We start from the raw sequence: 16,019 nt of genomic DNA, 5'->3' as shown, positions 1-16,019 counted from the left end.
CCCTTGTTAGGTTGACAGACAGCTACAGTTAGCTACTGTTACATCATGGCCAGGCTACCTCATCTTGATGTCTAGCACTTAAGTCATCCCTGGGTAGGGCTGGGTAGTGTATACCCATAATTATTGATTAAACCAAGGAAGAGCACTGAGGGTGAGAAACCTCTCTCGCGAGGGCGACTTGCAAATAACCCAGAGATAACGTTGCAGCCAGGATATTGATATGGCTTCAGTTACACATCATGACATAGCTATTGGTAAACAAACAAAGTCTGAAATAACAACAAAGGAGAGTCCAACTGGCGGGACACTGACACACTGCTGCCTGAAGCCGCACAGTGTGCCCTGCACGGGGCTGTAAGTTTAGATTGCGACATCTGTTCTCTGCTACATGGCTCTGCTAGGCTAGGCTACATTACAGTCACCCCTACCGTGTGGATTACTGTGGAGAGGGAGCAGCTCCATCTGAATAATCAAATAATTGGTTTGGGGGGGAGCAGCAGATGGCTATCACATTAGCGCTAACACAACAGCACTGATACATTTACAAAGGTGCGTGAGCAAAGCTTTCCTCCGGGCCCTGTGTGTTAGCTAGGCACATCGAACACAAACACAAAGAATGGATGTAACATCTCTGGGGTGAGAGTCTCGTCTGGTCTCTCTTCTCTCCCCGAGCTACATATTGGTGCTTTAAAAGGATGACAGAAAGAAAGAGGTCGCGGGCTGAGCTGACACGACTTTGAGAGGAGGCTTTAATATTACTGACATCCAGCCCTGCGCGAGGCCGAACAGAACAGTCCTCTTCAACCCCACTAAGGTATCACATTCATTTCTCATAAGGCCAGAGAGAAAGCCAAAGTGTGCCACTTGTCACGCAATTCATTACCGTGAGAGCCATCTCTGAAGTGATTTACCGGGAAAAAGAGAGACAAACTGACAATAAAGGACATGAAAAGTGCTACCAGGTGTATTCCCTCTTTAGGGGGGCTGAACCTTCACATGCCACCCATCAATATTCATCATCTCAAAGAGGAGATTGGCAGTTCAAAGTTATTCAATTTGCATGGCAGACCCCACCTCCTGGGTTATTATTAATAGAAGCATGTCTAGTTAACACGCTAGGTGTTTGAGCTGTGGGATCAATTAGAGTTACTCACTGATATTGTGTCTGGTGGTCCATGTGTGAGTGTGTGTTTCATGGCAGGAAGAACACACACAACACATTAATATTCAAACGTTCACACATCACTCAGAGATGGGCAACTGGCGGACGCGGCACCACTTTTGTAGGCCAGCGGATCGATTTCCCCCCAAATATACAGTGGGGCAAAAAAGTATTTAGTCAGCCACCAATTGTGCAAGTTCTCCCACTTAAAAAGATGAGAGAGGCCTGTAATTTTCTGAGAGGCCTGTAATAGGTACACTTCAACAATGACAGACAACATGAGAAATAAAATCCAGAAAATCACATTGTAGGATTTTTTATGAATTTATTTGCAAATTATGGTGGAAAATAAGTATTTGATACTTTTTTTTCAGTACTTTTTGGAGAAATGTCCTCTGGTCTGATGAAACAAAAATAGAACTGTTTGGCTTGCAAGCCGAAGAACACCATCCCAACTGTGAAAGACGGGGGTGGCAGCATCATGCTGTGGGGGTGCTTTGCTGCAGGAGGGACTGCAGGTGGGACTGGTGCACTTCACAATGGCATCAATGGCATCATGATTATTTGATGATATTGAAGCAACATCTCAAGACATCAGTCAGGAAGTTAAAGCTTGGTCGCAAATGGGTCTTCCAAATGGACAATGACCCCAAGCATACTTCCAAAGTTGTGGCAAAATGGCTTAAGGGCAACAAAGTCAAGGTATTGGAGTGGCCATCACAAAGCCCTGACCTCAATCCCATAGAAAATTTGTGGGCAGAACTGAAAAAGCATGTGCAAGCAAGGAGGCTTTACAAACCTGACTCAGTTACACCAGCTCTGTCAGGAGGAAAGGGCCAAAATTCAACCAACTTATTGTGGGAAGCTTATGGAAGGCTACCCAAAATTTTTGACCCAAGTTAAACAATTTAAAGTCAATGCTACCAAATACTAATTGAGTGTATATAAACTTCTGACCCACTGATAATGTGATGAAAGAAATAGAAGCTGAAATAAATCATTCTCTCTACTATTATTCTGACATTACACATTCTTAAAATAAAGTGGTGATCATAACTGACCAAAGACAGGGAATTTTTACTAGGATTAAGTGTCAGGAATTGTGAAGAACTGAGTTTAAATGTATTTGGCTAGGGTGTATGTACACTTCCGACTTCAACTGTATATACTGTATATAAATGTATATACATATATACACTCACCGGACACTTTATTACACCACCATGTTCACGAAAATGGATAGCTCCTACATGCTCCTATGATGAATGGTTGCCAATTTGTTTTACATATTGTTTTACATACATTGTTGTAATGTGTGTGTGCAAAGCTTTCATCATGGCAAAGGGTGGCTACTTTGTTTAACACTTTTTTGGTTACGACATGATGGCATAGTTTTGACATCTTCACTATTATTCTAAATTGTAAAAATAAAGAAAAAACCTGGAAGGTGTAGGTGTGTACCAGCCTTTTATTTCTAATTTGTATTTATTCAACCAGGCAAGCTAGTTAAGAACATAAATCTTAATAAAAATGATGGCCTACCGGGGAAGAACGACAGATTTTTACTTAGTCAGCACGGGGATTCATTCCAGCAACCTTTCGGTTACTGGCCCAACACTCTAACCCCTAGGCTACCTGTCTCCCCAACTTTTGACTGGTACTGTATATGTCATTTGTTTTACATGTTTTACAAGTGTTTTTTTGCTTGACTGATGGAATGTTGACTTCTGGTTTGGCTAGCTAGCTAGTTAGCTGACTAATGTAAATATTTGCATGTAAAAAGGTTCATCTCAGCACCGTCTGGTTTTTGATCAATGAGACCGGACTGTATTATGAAAATGGCAGAGACTGAGCTTGTAGTGAGAATGACTACTGCTCTGGACAGATGTGTGCTGGCCTTTTTTGGCACTGTAGCAGCAGCTACACGTTGGTTGTGGAGGAGTACAAATTCCAGGCTACAGAGAGGCTGAGCTGAGAATGACATCTGGGCCAGCCAGCCAACCAGCTCCATCACCATTATCTGGCATCACATGCCACAGATCGAGAGGCCGAGGATAGCATTAGAGTCGGCAACCCATCATCTAGCTCAATTTTGGAGCCTGAGATCGCTGATCTACTGAGGGAGTCCTGCTCTAGGACCTAGGCTATGACAATGTCGTCCTGTCCTTTGTTTTGTTGAATGTGTAACCCAAGTTTGTCTGGTAGGCTAGGTCTACTGTGTAGGCCAGGACTACTATGTTTATGTTTGTACATTTTGAAATTGTCAAATAAAACTATCTATACAGACAGTGAGTCACGTGGGTGTGGCATTTTCAATTGAACGTTAGAATGGGCAAAACGAGTGACGTAAGCAACTTTGAGCGTGTATGTCGCCGGTGCCAGGCACACCGAATCCAGTACCTCAAACAGACAAATAATGGCGCGGTACAAGTGTGGTGTGCAGAACGGCATCTCTGAACACACAACTCGTCGATCTTTGTCACAGATGGGCTATTGCATCAGACGACCACCCCGGGTTCCACTCCTATCAGCTAAAAACAAGAAGAAGCGGCTCTAGTGGGCACGCGGTCCCCAACACTGGACAATTGAAGAGAGGAAAACATTACCTGGGACATGACAGCAAATTCAGTCTACTTGAGTGGCCCGTGCAGTCCCCAGACCTCAAACGATAGAGCATCTTTGGGATTGAGAAGGAAGGGACTGTACCGCCGTCCAGCAACTGCATGATGCCATCGCATCAGCATGGAGAAACATCCCTGTGATATGTTTCTGGCAACTTGTAGAATGCCCCAAATAATTCAGGGTGTTCTGGAGGCGGGGGGGGGGGGGGGCGGTAGTATATGGGTGTACCTAATAAACTGTCCCGGCAAGTTTATTTATATTATACAACATTTCACTCTGACTGCATGTGTGGGTGGGTATGGATGTGAATACACAGACCCACATCAGCCCCTCATAATTGTGACCCCCAACCCCATCAAAGTTGCCCATGCCCGATATAGCTGGCCTTTCTAGGGAGTTTTTCCTAGCCACCGTGCTTCTACACCTGCATTGCTTGCTGTTTGGGGTTTTAGGCTGGGTTTCTGTACAGCACTTTGAGATATCAGCTGATGTACGAAGGGCTATATAAATAAATTTGATTTGATTCGGTTGCACTGTAACCTCCGTGAAGGCCTAAATAATATTTTCGCATGCAAGACTAAACCAGCTTTCAACCTGCGGAGCATAAACACACACGCACCCACGCACACACAGACACACACATAGACACACACATAGACCAAAAACCAAAACAGCAAGAAATGATGACACCATCTGGAACGCTTTAGCTGGGAACGCCTGGAAATGAGGAGCATGTGGAGCAGATTCTGCAGGAGTGCTTGAGCGTGCCACAGGGCTGCACAGAGAACAAACATTCAACCGCAGCAGTTTACCAGGATAATGTTTTGTCACATGTACACACCCCGAGCCAGACAGGGAGGGACAGAGAGAGTGGAGAGTGGAGGATAGAGAGAGAGAGAGAGAGAGAGAGACTGGATCTGGACGGGAACAGGGATCCGCTAGTCTATACAGGCAGACATAGTAACAGGAGAGACCACTAGACTGGCCTGACCCCAACATGTTGCCATGGCAACGGCGCGCTTTGTTGCCAAATTGCACTAGAAGGGAGGGGAGGGTGGGGGGAAAGGCTTGTATAAAACCCACACAGTCATCCCAGGCAGGGGGAATGTATGGTACGGCCTGCATCTGAATATGGAGCAGGGAATGTGGAAGTGCACTGCAGACAGGCCCTATAGGGGCGGTAGTACAGCGAGTCAGCCGCATCCCCTGGTCTGGTCATTCCCTGCAGTGCTTTTCACCGGGCATGCAAGAACCACACGGCAAAAGAGGGGAGGAGCGGCGAGCAGCGGAGATAGAGAGGGAGAAGGAGATAGAGAGGGAGAAAGTGAGAGAGAGAGCAAGGCAGAGGGAACAAGAGAGAGAGGAAAAGAGAGAGAAAAAGGCAGAGGGAACAGGACAGCGAGGAAGAGGGAAAGGCAGAGCAAGCGAGAGAGAGAGAGAGAAAGAGAATGGCAGATAGAAAGAGAGCGAAGAGAGAGCGAGAGAGAGGGTTCCTTCTGGTGGTGGTGGCTAATGAACATCATCACATTTCGCCGGCACTTCTCTTTCCATCCTCAGTAATTATTTAGGAGACACAAAGAGCCCAGCTGGGGATCACTTTTACATTAGAGGCTACAGAGAGGTTACAGGGGCATCTTTAAACAATTAGATACACTATGCCAGCCACGGTGTGCTTACAGAACCACACTACTTAGGTAACAGTTATCCTGTGGTCGTTTCTAATGGCATGTGAATGGTTTTGTAGAATGATGTTGCCTGTTTCTGCTATTTTTGTTTCAGTAAGCTGTTGTTAGACATAATAATTGTGTTTCAATTAATCCCATTGGGAGAGAGTTTGTGACAGCTTGAATACATTATCAATGCTCTGACGGTTTAAATCCATGTCTCTGTTACAATGTCCACTATAACAACATCACAGCCCTGATCAAAGTCCTTTGTGTGTGTGTGTGTGTGTGTGTGTGTGTGTGTGTGTGTGTGTGTGTGTGTAGGCAGTCAGTCCCCTGAGAGTAAACTAGGGACTACTTCTGCTTGGTCCCAATGGTTTTGCTGTCACAACTTAATGATAGCGCCACCTTTCTGTGCCACATTCATACGGTCGGGTAACTTCTCCCCATTACAGCTGAGCATCTTCTCACTACATTAATGGAACCGGGCTCCCAGACATTGGGGCCTGTCAGAAAGAGTACACAACGTGAAACTCCTGCCACTCCCTAATACATATTTTTTTTAAACACACAATCTAAAACTACAGAAAGACTCAAACACTCCTGTCACACACACACAAATGTCTAAAAAACATTTTTCGAGCGTACTGCTTGATCTGCCAGCAGGGTGAGGTGTAGAGGCGTCTATTCCGCCAGCTGCCTCACCTCCATTAAACATGTCATCCTACGTGGTCCTCTTCCTCCCTTTGACAGGCAGCCGTCATCTCTCTCTCTTTATGGTGTAAATTACCAGCACCTGCAGCTGCTTCTGCCACCCGCTTCCCACAAAAATACTTAGCTCTCTTCACGGCCGTTCAGGCTGTGGCATTATGCATAAATGGTGGACTGTTTCTGCACACATTAGCAGCCGGTAAATTACTGGGCCTGGTGGTGTGATTTAGATTGCATTGACTTAACTGAGCGCCGCCTTGCTGCATTTATAGTACAACATTGTGCAGGCACTACCCCCTGATCAAATGCTGCTGTCAGTCCACACACAAGCACAGACACAGGCCATGCACACAGCCGAGCATAAAGGCACGCACACTGGTGTGCGTGCGCACACACACACAAACATACACCTTTAACTAAGTGGTAGTATACCCTTTACCTTACTCTGGCATACCGGCTATATCCCTTTCTAAAAAGCACTGACTGCTTTGAGACCAATTGCTAATCAGTCTCTGAACATAACAGACCACAGACAAAAACACACACTTCAACAGTGATCAATGTCATAATTGGCCCAACAAAAGGATCAAATAAACCAGATATGTTCACTGTTGTTAACACATATCATGCCATTTTCCTTTTCATTTACTAATCCCTACTCCACAGAAGAAGTTAAGAAGTCATTCTAGTGCTCGCTCTCTCTCTCTCTCTCTCTCTCTCTCTCTCCCTCTCTCCACATCCACATACAGATAACAGGTAGTTATCGGTAAACCCAAGCGAATTAGCACTCTGCTCTCCAGTCTTCTCCAAACCTTTCTCGCTCTCCTTTCTCTCTGTGCCTGTCTGTTTTTATTTAGAGAGGTGTGAGTGCTGGATAGGGTCCTGGACAGACTGACACCATATGGCCTGGCTGGGTCCCGTGAAGAAGAACGAGGGGAGAAGTATGGGGGACATGGTGACAATGGGGTGGTGCAAACAACAACAAACCCCACTCTAAATCTCTTTAATGGATCTGCTCTGACAAGTTCCCAGGAAACCAGAGAGGCCTAGCAGGGGCTGCATGTGCAACATCATTGAGTGAAAGAGGAGGAGGGAGTAAATGACAGAAAGGAAGACAGAACTGGCTGACTAGTTGACGAGCTTACTGGCTTGCTGACTGGCTGGCTGCACTGTACAGTACCAGTCAAAAATACCAGCCAACTCATTTAAGGGTTTTTCTTTATTTTTACTATTTTCTTACATTCTACAAACCTGTAGGCCATCATTGTAAATAACAATTTGTTCTGAACTGACTTGCCTAGTTAAATTAAAAATCTAATAAAACATGAAATTGAAGTTGAAGTTATTAAACAAATCAAAATATATTTTATATTTTATATGTTTCAAATTAGACACCCTTTGACTTGATGACAGCTTTGCACTCTTGGCATTCTCTCAACCAGCTTCACCTGGAATGTTTTTCCAACAGTCTTGAAGGAGTTCCCACATTTGCTGAGCACCTGTTGGCTGCTTTTCCTTCACTCTGTGGTCCAACTCATCCCAAACCATCTCAATTGGGTTGAGGTAGGGTGATTGTGGAGGCCAGGTCATCTGATGCCGCATTCCATCACTCTCCATCTTGGTCAAATAGCCCAAATAGCCCTGTTTTTTGGGTCATTGTCCTGTTGAAAAATAAATGATAGTCCCACTAAGCGCAAACCAGATGGTATGGCGTATTGCTGCAAAATGCTGTGGTAGCCATGCTGGTTAAGTGTGCCTTGAATTCTAAATAACTCACAGACAGTGTCACCAGCAAAGCACCCCCACACCATTACACCTCCTCCTCCATGCTTCAATGTGGGAACCACACATGCAGAGATCATCCATTTACCTACTCTGTGTCTCACAAAGACATGGCGGTTGGAAACAAAAATCTCAAATTTGGACTCATCAGATCAAAGGACAGATTTCCACCGGTCTAATGTCCATTGCTCATGTTTCTTGGCCCAAGCAATTCTTCTTATTGGTATCCTTTAGTAGTGGTTTCTTTGCAGCAATTCGATCATGAAGGCCTGATTCACACAGTCTCCTCGGCAACACTTGATGTTGAGATGTGTCTGTTACTTGAACTCTGTGAAGCATTTATTTGGGCTGCAATCTGAGATGCAGTTAACTCTAATGAACTTATCCTCTGTAGCAGAGATAACTCTGGGTCTTCATTTCATGTGGCGGTCCTCATGAGAGCCAGTTTCATCATAGACCTTAATGATTTTTGCAACTACACTTGAAGAAATTGTCAAAGGTCTTGAGATTTTCCAGATTGACTGACCTTCATTTCTAAAATGAATGATGGACTGCTGTTTCTCTTTGCTTATTTGAGCTGTTCTTGCCATAATATGGACTTGGTCTTTTACCAAATAGGGCTATATTCTGTATACCACACCTACTTGGTCACAACACAACCGACTGGCTCAAACACATCAAGAAGGAATGGAAAATCCACACATGAACTTTTAACAAGGCACACCTCGTGAAGCTGGTTGAGAGAATGCCAAGAGTGTGCAAAGCTGTCATCAAGGCAAAGGTTGAACTACTTTGAAGAATCTCAAATATAAAATATATTTAGATTTCTTTAAAACTTTTTTGTTTACTACCTCCGTCAAAAAACAGTCCTGTAGCTTTGCATCCGCTTCATCGGACCACTTCTGTATTGAGCGAGTCACTGGTTTTTCCTGATTTAGTTTTTGCTTGTAAGCAGAAATCAGGAGGATAGAGCTATGGTCAGATTTGCCAAATGGAGAGCGAGGGAGAGCATTGTATGCATCCGTCTGTGTGGCAAAAAAAGTGATCTAGAGTTTTCGCCTCTAGTAGATATTAATTATGACAGATTGTCACGTTCTTACCTTAGTTCTTTTATTTCTGTCTTTGTTTTAGTATGGTCAGGGCGTGAGTTGGGTGGGTTGTCTATGTGAGTTGTTCTATGTTGTGTTTTGAGTTTGGCCTGGTATGGTTCTCAATCAGAGTGTGTCGTTAGTTGTCTCTGATTGAGAATCATACTTAGGTAGCCTTTTTCCACCTGCGTTGCGTGGGTGTTTGTTTTCTGTATAGTGTCTGTGTTTACCATACAGGACTGTTTAGATTTTCATTTGTTTCACTTTGGTTATTTTGTCATTTCAGTGTTCATTTAAATAAAAGCATGAACACGTATCACGCTGCGCATTGGTCCTCCGATCCTTCTTACTACTCCTCCTCAGAAGAGGAGGATGAGAATCGTGACACAGATTTCAGTTTTTCTGCATTAAAATCACCAGCCACTAGGAGCGTTGCCACTGGGTGAGAATTTTCTTATTTGCTTTTGGCCCTATACAGCTCATTTAACTTCTTCAGGCTAGGGTCCTTTTTTCTCAATTTCCACCTGAATGACGAGCCCAAAGTAAACTCCCTGTTGCTCAGGTCCTGAAGCCAGGATATGCATATAATTGGTACTTTTGGAAAGAAGACACTTTGAAGTTTGTAGAAATGTTAGAATAATGTAAGAGACTATAACACAATAGATATGGTAGGAGAAAGTCCAAAGAAAAGCCAACTGAATTTTTTTGAGAGCCCATGCTCTTACTTACAATGGAAAGTATAGGAAAATAATTACATCTAGCTCCCAGTATGCAATTCCTATGGCTTCCATATGGGTGTCAGCACTCAATGTTCAAGGTTTCAGGCTTGTTTCTTCCAAAACGAGTGAGAATAAGGAGTTTTACTACAGGGACAGTCTTGGAAATTCATGTATGCGCGCGTAAATGAGGAGAAGACGCACCTGCCAATATCGTTTTCCTATTGAACATACACTTCTTCCAGTATTAAATATTATAGTTTGATTACATTTTAGGGTATCTGAGGAGTCAATAGAACCATATTTTGACTTATTTTAATAAAGTTTAGTGGTAGATTTTTGGATTCCTTTCGCTGCATGTTGAACAAGTGGAATACTCAAATCAATGGCGCCAACTATACAGACTTTTTGGGATATAAAATAAGGATTTTATCTAACAAAACGACACTACATGTTATAGCTGGGACCCTTTGGATGACAAATCAGGGGAAGATTTTCAAAAAGTGAATATTTATTCGCTATTTGTGAATTTATGAAACCTGGTGGTAAAATATTTAGATGTGGGGCGCCGTCCTCAAACAATCGCATGGCATGTTTTCCCTGTAATGGCTACTGTAGAAATCAGACAGTGCAGTTAGATTACCAAGAATTTAAGCTTTCAACCGATAAGACACTTGTATGTACATAAATGTTTAATATCCATAATTTTAATTATTATTTATTTGAATTGCGTGCCCTCCAGTTCACCGGAAATTGTCCCACTAGCGGGATGCCTAGCCGGAGAGCAAACTCACAACAAAAAGTTTGTGTGTGAACATTTTGTTGAGCAAACTCACAATAATATTACAGCTGGTTGCCTTACAATTGTATGTTTAATCAACATCTTATTTTAATATTTTTTTCAGTTTGCTGACTGGCTGCTAACTGGCTGACATGATGCTTCGCCAGTTTATGCATGGCAGCCCATATGGCCTGCGAACTTTCCGCCCACTGTTTCAGGAAGCTTCCTGCATTCCCCTCCTCGTTCCAGGCCCACACAAGCCCAAAAATACAATGTGGTGTCAGTGACAGATGCACATCCACTGGGTCTCTCTCTCTCTCTCTCTCTCGAGAAGAGAAGAGAAGAGAAGAGAAGAGAAGAGAAGAGAAGAGAAGAGAAGAGAAGAGAAGAGAAGAGAAGAGAAGAGAAGAGAAGAGAAGAGAAGAGAAGAGAAGAGAAGAGAAGAGAAGAGAAGAGAAGAGAAGAGAAGAGAAGAGAAGAGAAGAGAAGAGAAGAGAAGAGAAGAGAAGAGAAGAGAAGAGAAGAGAAGAGAAGAGAAGAGAAGAGAAGAGAAGAGAAGAGAAGAGAAGAGAAGAGAAGAGAAGAGAAGAGAAGAGAAGAGAAGAGAAGAGAAGAGAAGAGAAGAAGAGAATGTGAGAAGTCCACCTTCCTGTATGGCTGCCACCTCAGCAACACCTACTGCCACCTACCTCCTGCTACTTCCTGCTCCTGATCTCCTCCAAAGGCTTCGCAGCAACACAACTAATAGCCAAGTGTAGAGGCTCAATTCATAATGCTAACTGTACGATGATGACAACAAATCAATCTGTTAAGTCCTCACCCACTGTCGAATAGATTTAATATCATCAGCGAAGCTGTGTCAAATATTGTCTGGCTCTTATTGACAGACTAATGCCTTTCCCCTGGAGACAAACTCTGAAGAAAAGCTCAAACTGCCTCTTAATTAGATGACAGTTGAAAAATAACACATTCTTTCCCCACTCTATTGAAAGTATAACAGTTTTGTCAGTTTCTCCCCCAAGCTCATCAGAGCAACAATGAAAAGTTTGACTGTATTCCCACTACTGAAAAGACAGAGGCTTGGATACCACTGTCCATGTTGCTTGTTGTCTGGTACCCAGGGAGAGACTCACTCTGTCCTGCTGTGAGGTGGATGAGAGTGTGGGATGAGCTTTATTCACACTGGAGGAGTGAGAGGGAGAGACTGTGGTGCATTGTTCCCTGTAATTGTTTTCTTCACTGAGCAAATTTCAGGTCTGCTGAGCACAAACTTGAACTTTGTGAAAATTCCGTGCAACTTCCGGCGCGCGGTTACGGTGAACACTAAGGCTGTACCCTCTTTAAGTTATAGTTTTAACAGTGGCCAAGTAGGCCACTATGGATTTTTGACCATAATACCTGAGTGACCTACCATTAAAAACAATGGAGAAAAACACATCCCATAACATTTTAACATGGAAATAGCTGTTCTATCATTCAGCCTACAGTAGCAGCTACTCAATGCCTACATTCCATGAGACTTTAGAAATAAACTTCAGACAAGAAGGTGACTGAAAATGTGTTTGACGCAAGAAACCACTTAACAAAATAAAAATAAACTAATATTACAGAGAATCAGACAAAGTATGCTTCGCTCTGCCGATTGGCTACTTAGCGTCTCAAAATACAACACTTCCCCTTTAAGAAATAAAACATCTCGTTATCTGACTCGCTTTTCTAAGATGGCTAGAAATGCACACGTTTGGTGCTCTTGTAGGAAGCAACCACTCCCCCATTGTTGACTACAAATGAGTTATAACTGGGCTAATAACTCACTAACTAGCAAAGAATATGAACAAGTGTGCACACGTGGCTACAAGCAGCACTTACTTTGATCGCAAAACAAGCACATCTACTCACGACCACACATCCTGTAGCCTAAACACAGTCCAGTTCAAAGTGAATGGCACAGATCCATACACGGAAATGGCTATTTACATATAAGTCTACTGCAGCTCTGATTGGTTATGGCGCCAGTCTGTGTAGAGTACGGGCCTGAGTCATTCCTGTCAATGTGTAACAGTATAACTTTACACCGTCCCCTCACCCATACCCGGGCGCGAACCAGGGACCCTCTGCACACATCAACAAAATTCACCCACGAAGCATCGTTACCCATCGCTCCACAAAAGCCGCGGCCCTTGCAGAGCAAGGGGAACCACTACTTCAAGGTCTCAGAGCAAGTGACGTCACCGATTGAAACGCTATTTAACGCGCACCACCGCTAACTAGCTAGCTATTTCACATCCATTACAAATGCAATAGAATCCTACTCCAATGAGCTCTGCCTACAATAAAAAATCTCTTGCACAGTTTGTTTTGCATATTTAATCTTGCATAGTTCGTTTTGTTTCGGTATATTACATTAAAAGTATCTAATATTGCGTTGATTCGATCACAATTTCCACAGTAGAGCGAAACGTTTATAGTGTTAACTAAAGGGGAAAACTCTAGAAAGTTGAGTGAAGTTCAATCTCATGCTTCTCTGCACAGGCTGATATTACTTCTGCGCGGAAGACCTAGGGGAGCTGTGCGCACAAATGCTGTCACACCCTGATCTGTTTCACCTGTCTTTGTGATTGTCTCCACCCACCTCCAGGTGACACCTGTCTTCCCCATTATTCCCAGGGTATTTATTCCTGTGTTAGCTGTTTGTCTGTTGCCAGTTCGTCTTGTCAAGCTTACCAGCGTATTTTCCGAGTTCCTGTTTTTCCTAGTGTCTGTTTTTTATAGCCCTTCCGGTTTTGACCTCTTGCCTGCCCTGACACTAAGCCCGCCTGCCTGATCATTCAGCCTGCCCTGACCTCGAGCCTGCCTGCCGCCCTGTACCATTTGGACTCTGACCTGGTTTAGGAACATTTGCCTGTCCTCGCCCTGCCTCTTGCCTGACCCTTTTGTTTCCACTAAATATCAGACACTTGAGCCATCTGACTCCTGTGTTTGCATCTGGGTCTCGCTCTGTGCCGTTATACATGCAGCTTGGAAGGAACATTGCTGTGGAGCCCTGGAACTGTGGAGAGCGGAAGGAAGGAAGGAAGGAAGGAAGGAAGGAAGGAAGGAAGGGAAGGAAGGAAGGAAGGGAAGGAAGGAAGGGGGGATGTAGGGAGGGGAAAGAAGGTTGATACACACCAGACCTGGGTTCAAATTTGATGTTTTATTGAAAATATTTCAGCTGTGCTTGATTGAGCTTGCCTGGCGCAATGGAACTAAGGTAATCGTCCCAAAACTGTAAAGCGAACTCCTGTCTGGCACTCAAATGTGGTTATACCGTGTCTCTCCTCTATATGCAGATCTTTCCCCCTCCCTCCTCCTCTGTAGCCTGCCACTCCATTACCCTACATACTGTTTCCAGCCAAGGAACAAAGAGTGTGTGTGAAGTGAATGTGATACACAATACAATAGCCTCTTGCCATAACCTGCCTCTCACTCAGGGCTTTCTGTGACTGGCTGCTGAGTAACACACAATGCAGCTCTCCACTCCCCAGGGAGGCGCCGGTCATCCGATTCCTCTGATCCGACCTCAGGAGAGTCCCTGGCAGGATGCTAAACTGGGCCAGATTACAGGGGGCCACTTAACACTGAGTTTTCTGGAACCTATAAATCATAACCAGTTGGCACCTTGTGTTGGTGGAGGGCATAGATTTGAGCATAGAGTCTATTGGTGTCAAAATACATTTATTCATATAAGTCCTGTTAAGGGCTTTGTCCATTATGTTATCAGATCACAATTAATTTAATAATGAAATCTAATGCATGTGCTATGTGTACATGTATGTTTATTGACCCCCATACATGTTCGTATCTATTATCGATAATGACTTTATTTCATCTGATACAAGTAACAAAATCCTGAAGAAACACAGAGCACTAAAGAAAAGTAATCTTGTCAGACAGGCACCAAAATTATACAGCAAGCACAACAAGCCCAGTTCTCAGGTCTGTGTCTGAGTCAACCAGTGCAGTGTAGAGAAGTGTTTAGTATTTGTGTAACTGCATGCAGGTGGCTGCTCTGCTTCCGAGGGAGAGGAGGATGGCAGGGGAAAAGGGTACTTAAAGAAACATGCGCCATCAGAGGCCCCACTCATCTGTGAATGTATTGTGCTCCCTGTTGACCCAGCCTCCACACTGCTGTGCGTGCACACACACACAAACACACAGAAAGACACACACATACACACAGCAAACTCTTTCAATCTCTCACACTCCAGGCTTTAACCCAGATAGCTGGGTTAACCTTGTTTGTATTTCTCCCTCTGCAGGGGCAGGCAGCTCTCTCTGTTCAGTATAGCACTGCCTTTCCACTCCACTATGTTCCCAGTTCACTTTCCAGTGTGTCTCTGTTTAATCACAGACAGGCCATGAGCCAACTTCCTCGGTATAGCCTACACTGCAGAACATACTGGTTAGTGTTAGATGAGCCTGACAACCAGTCAGGTGACGACTGCTTTGCATCCGTACCATTACCCCATGGGTTCTAGCACTAACTGAACAACATGGTGCTGCGTCTACCTAGGGGGCCATACTATACAACTTCCTGACCTAGGAGAACAGAGAGAACACAGAGAGAGGAGCAGAAAATAAGGGCAGACAGGAGGAAAGTCCAAAAAGACAAGTACCTCCAAGGTCTATGACTTAGCAGAGTCAGCCCAGCTCAGGCAGTAGCCTATCCTCAATGTACACCTCAATTTAATAGATTCATGAATTATGTATACTATACATAAAGAATCCTCAGAGATCAATCAGTGCATCAGTGTTTTGTCAAGCCGGGGGTTTTAAGAGCTAAAAGTAGAACACTATTTAGTATAGGCTAGGTGAAGTTCTGCTGATCTTCTGTATCGCCAGTAGGATCAGAATGGAGGTCAGGGAGAGGGCATCAGTAAAATGACAGACCGAGGGACAGACCAACCGATGGGCCGACCGAAGACAGACAGGGCTGAAATCTATAAAGGGAATTTGCAAACTGACATAAGGTGGCCAAGCAGCACAGCAGTCGCCCACAAAGATGCACTCTGAAAGGCAAGGAGAAATCGGCACCAATCTATTGACAACCAGACAACTTTTCAGTACGACTGGCAAAAGACACCCAATCGCTGAAAAAGACATGAGAAAGGGAAGGCTGTGAATTTCAGAGAGGCTCTTCTACTGAAAGGAAATGGGAAAGCTGAGTGATTAAGCGTATTCAATGCACCTGTCAGTCCCCTCACACACATACAGTGGTTGCTCCACTAAAAGTTTTGTGATTTGCTGCGGTACTTAGAGGTCATTTGTGGTTTAGGACGGTACCCTGCGTCACCACTTCATTGCTCCAGACCAGCGCAAGGGGGAGTTAGAGCACTAATTATGCTTTTGGGTCCTACTGTCTCTCTAACTGACAATGAATGGGCGACATAAACCTAAATAGAAACTGATAATTGTGCACGACTTCAGTATTACTTACTAAAACTGTTGTTACAC

At 44.0% G+C, this 16,019-nt stretch overlaps 1 protein-coding gene across 1 annotated transcript in view; it reads right to left on the bottom strand.

Annotated features, from left to right (window-relative positions):
* The window catches only part of LOC139411055 (autism susceptibility gene 2 protein-like), a 394,290-nt gene that overhangs the window by 303,802 nt on the left and 74,469 nt on the right, over positions 1-16,019 (bottom strand). The window lies entirely within an intron of this gene.

The sequence above is a fragment of the Oncorhynchus clarkii genome, chromosome 6 (genome assembly GCF_045791955.1).
Source record: "Oncorhynchus clarkii lewisi isolate Uvic-CL-2024 chromosome 6, UVic_Ocla_1.0, whole genome shotgun sequence".
Taxonomy (NCBI): domain Eukaryota; kingdom Metazoa; phylum Chordata; class Actinopteri; order Salmoniformes; family Salmonidae; genus Oncorhynchus; species Oncorhynchus clarkii.
Note: the sequence above shows the minus strand (reverse complement) of the source record. Positions and strands in the feature narration are given on the sequence as shown.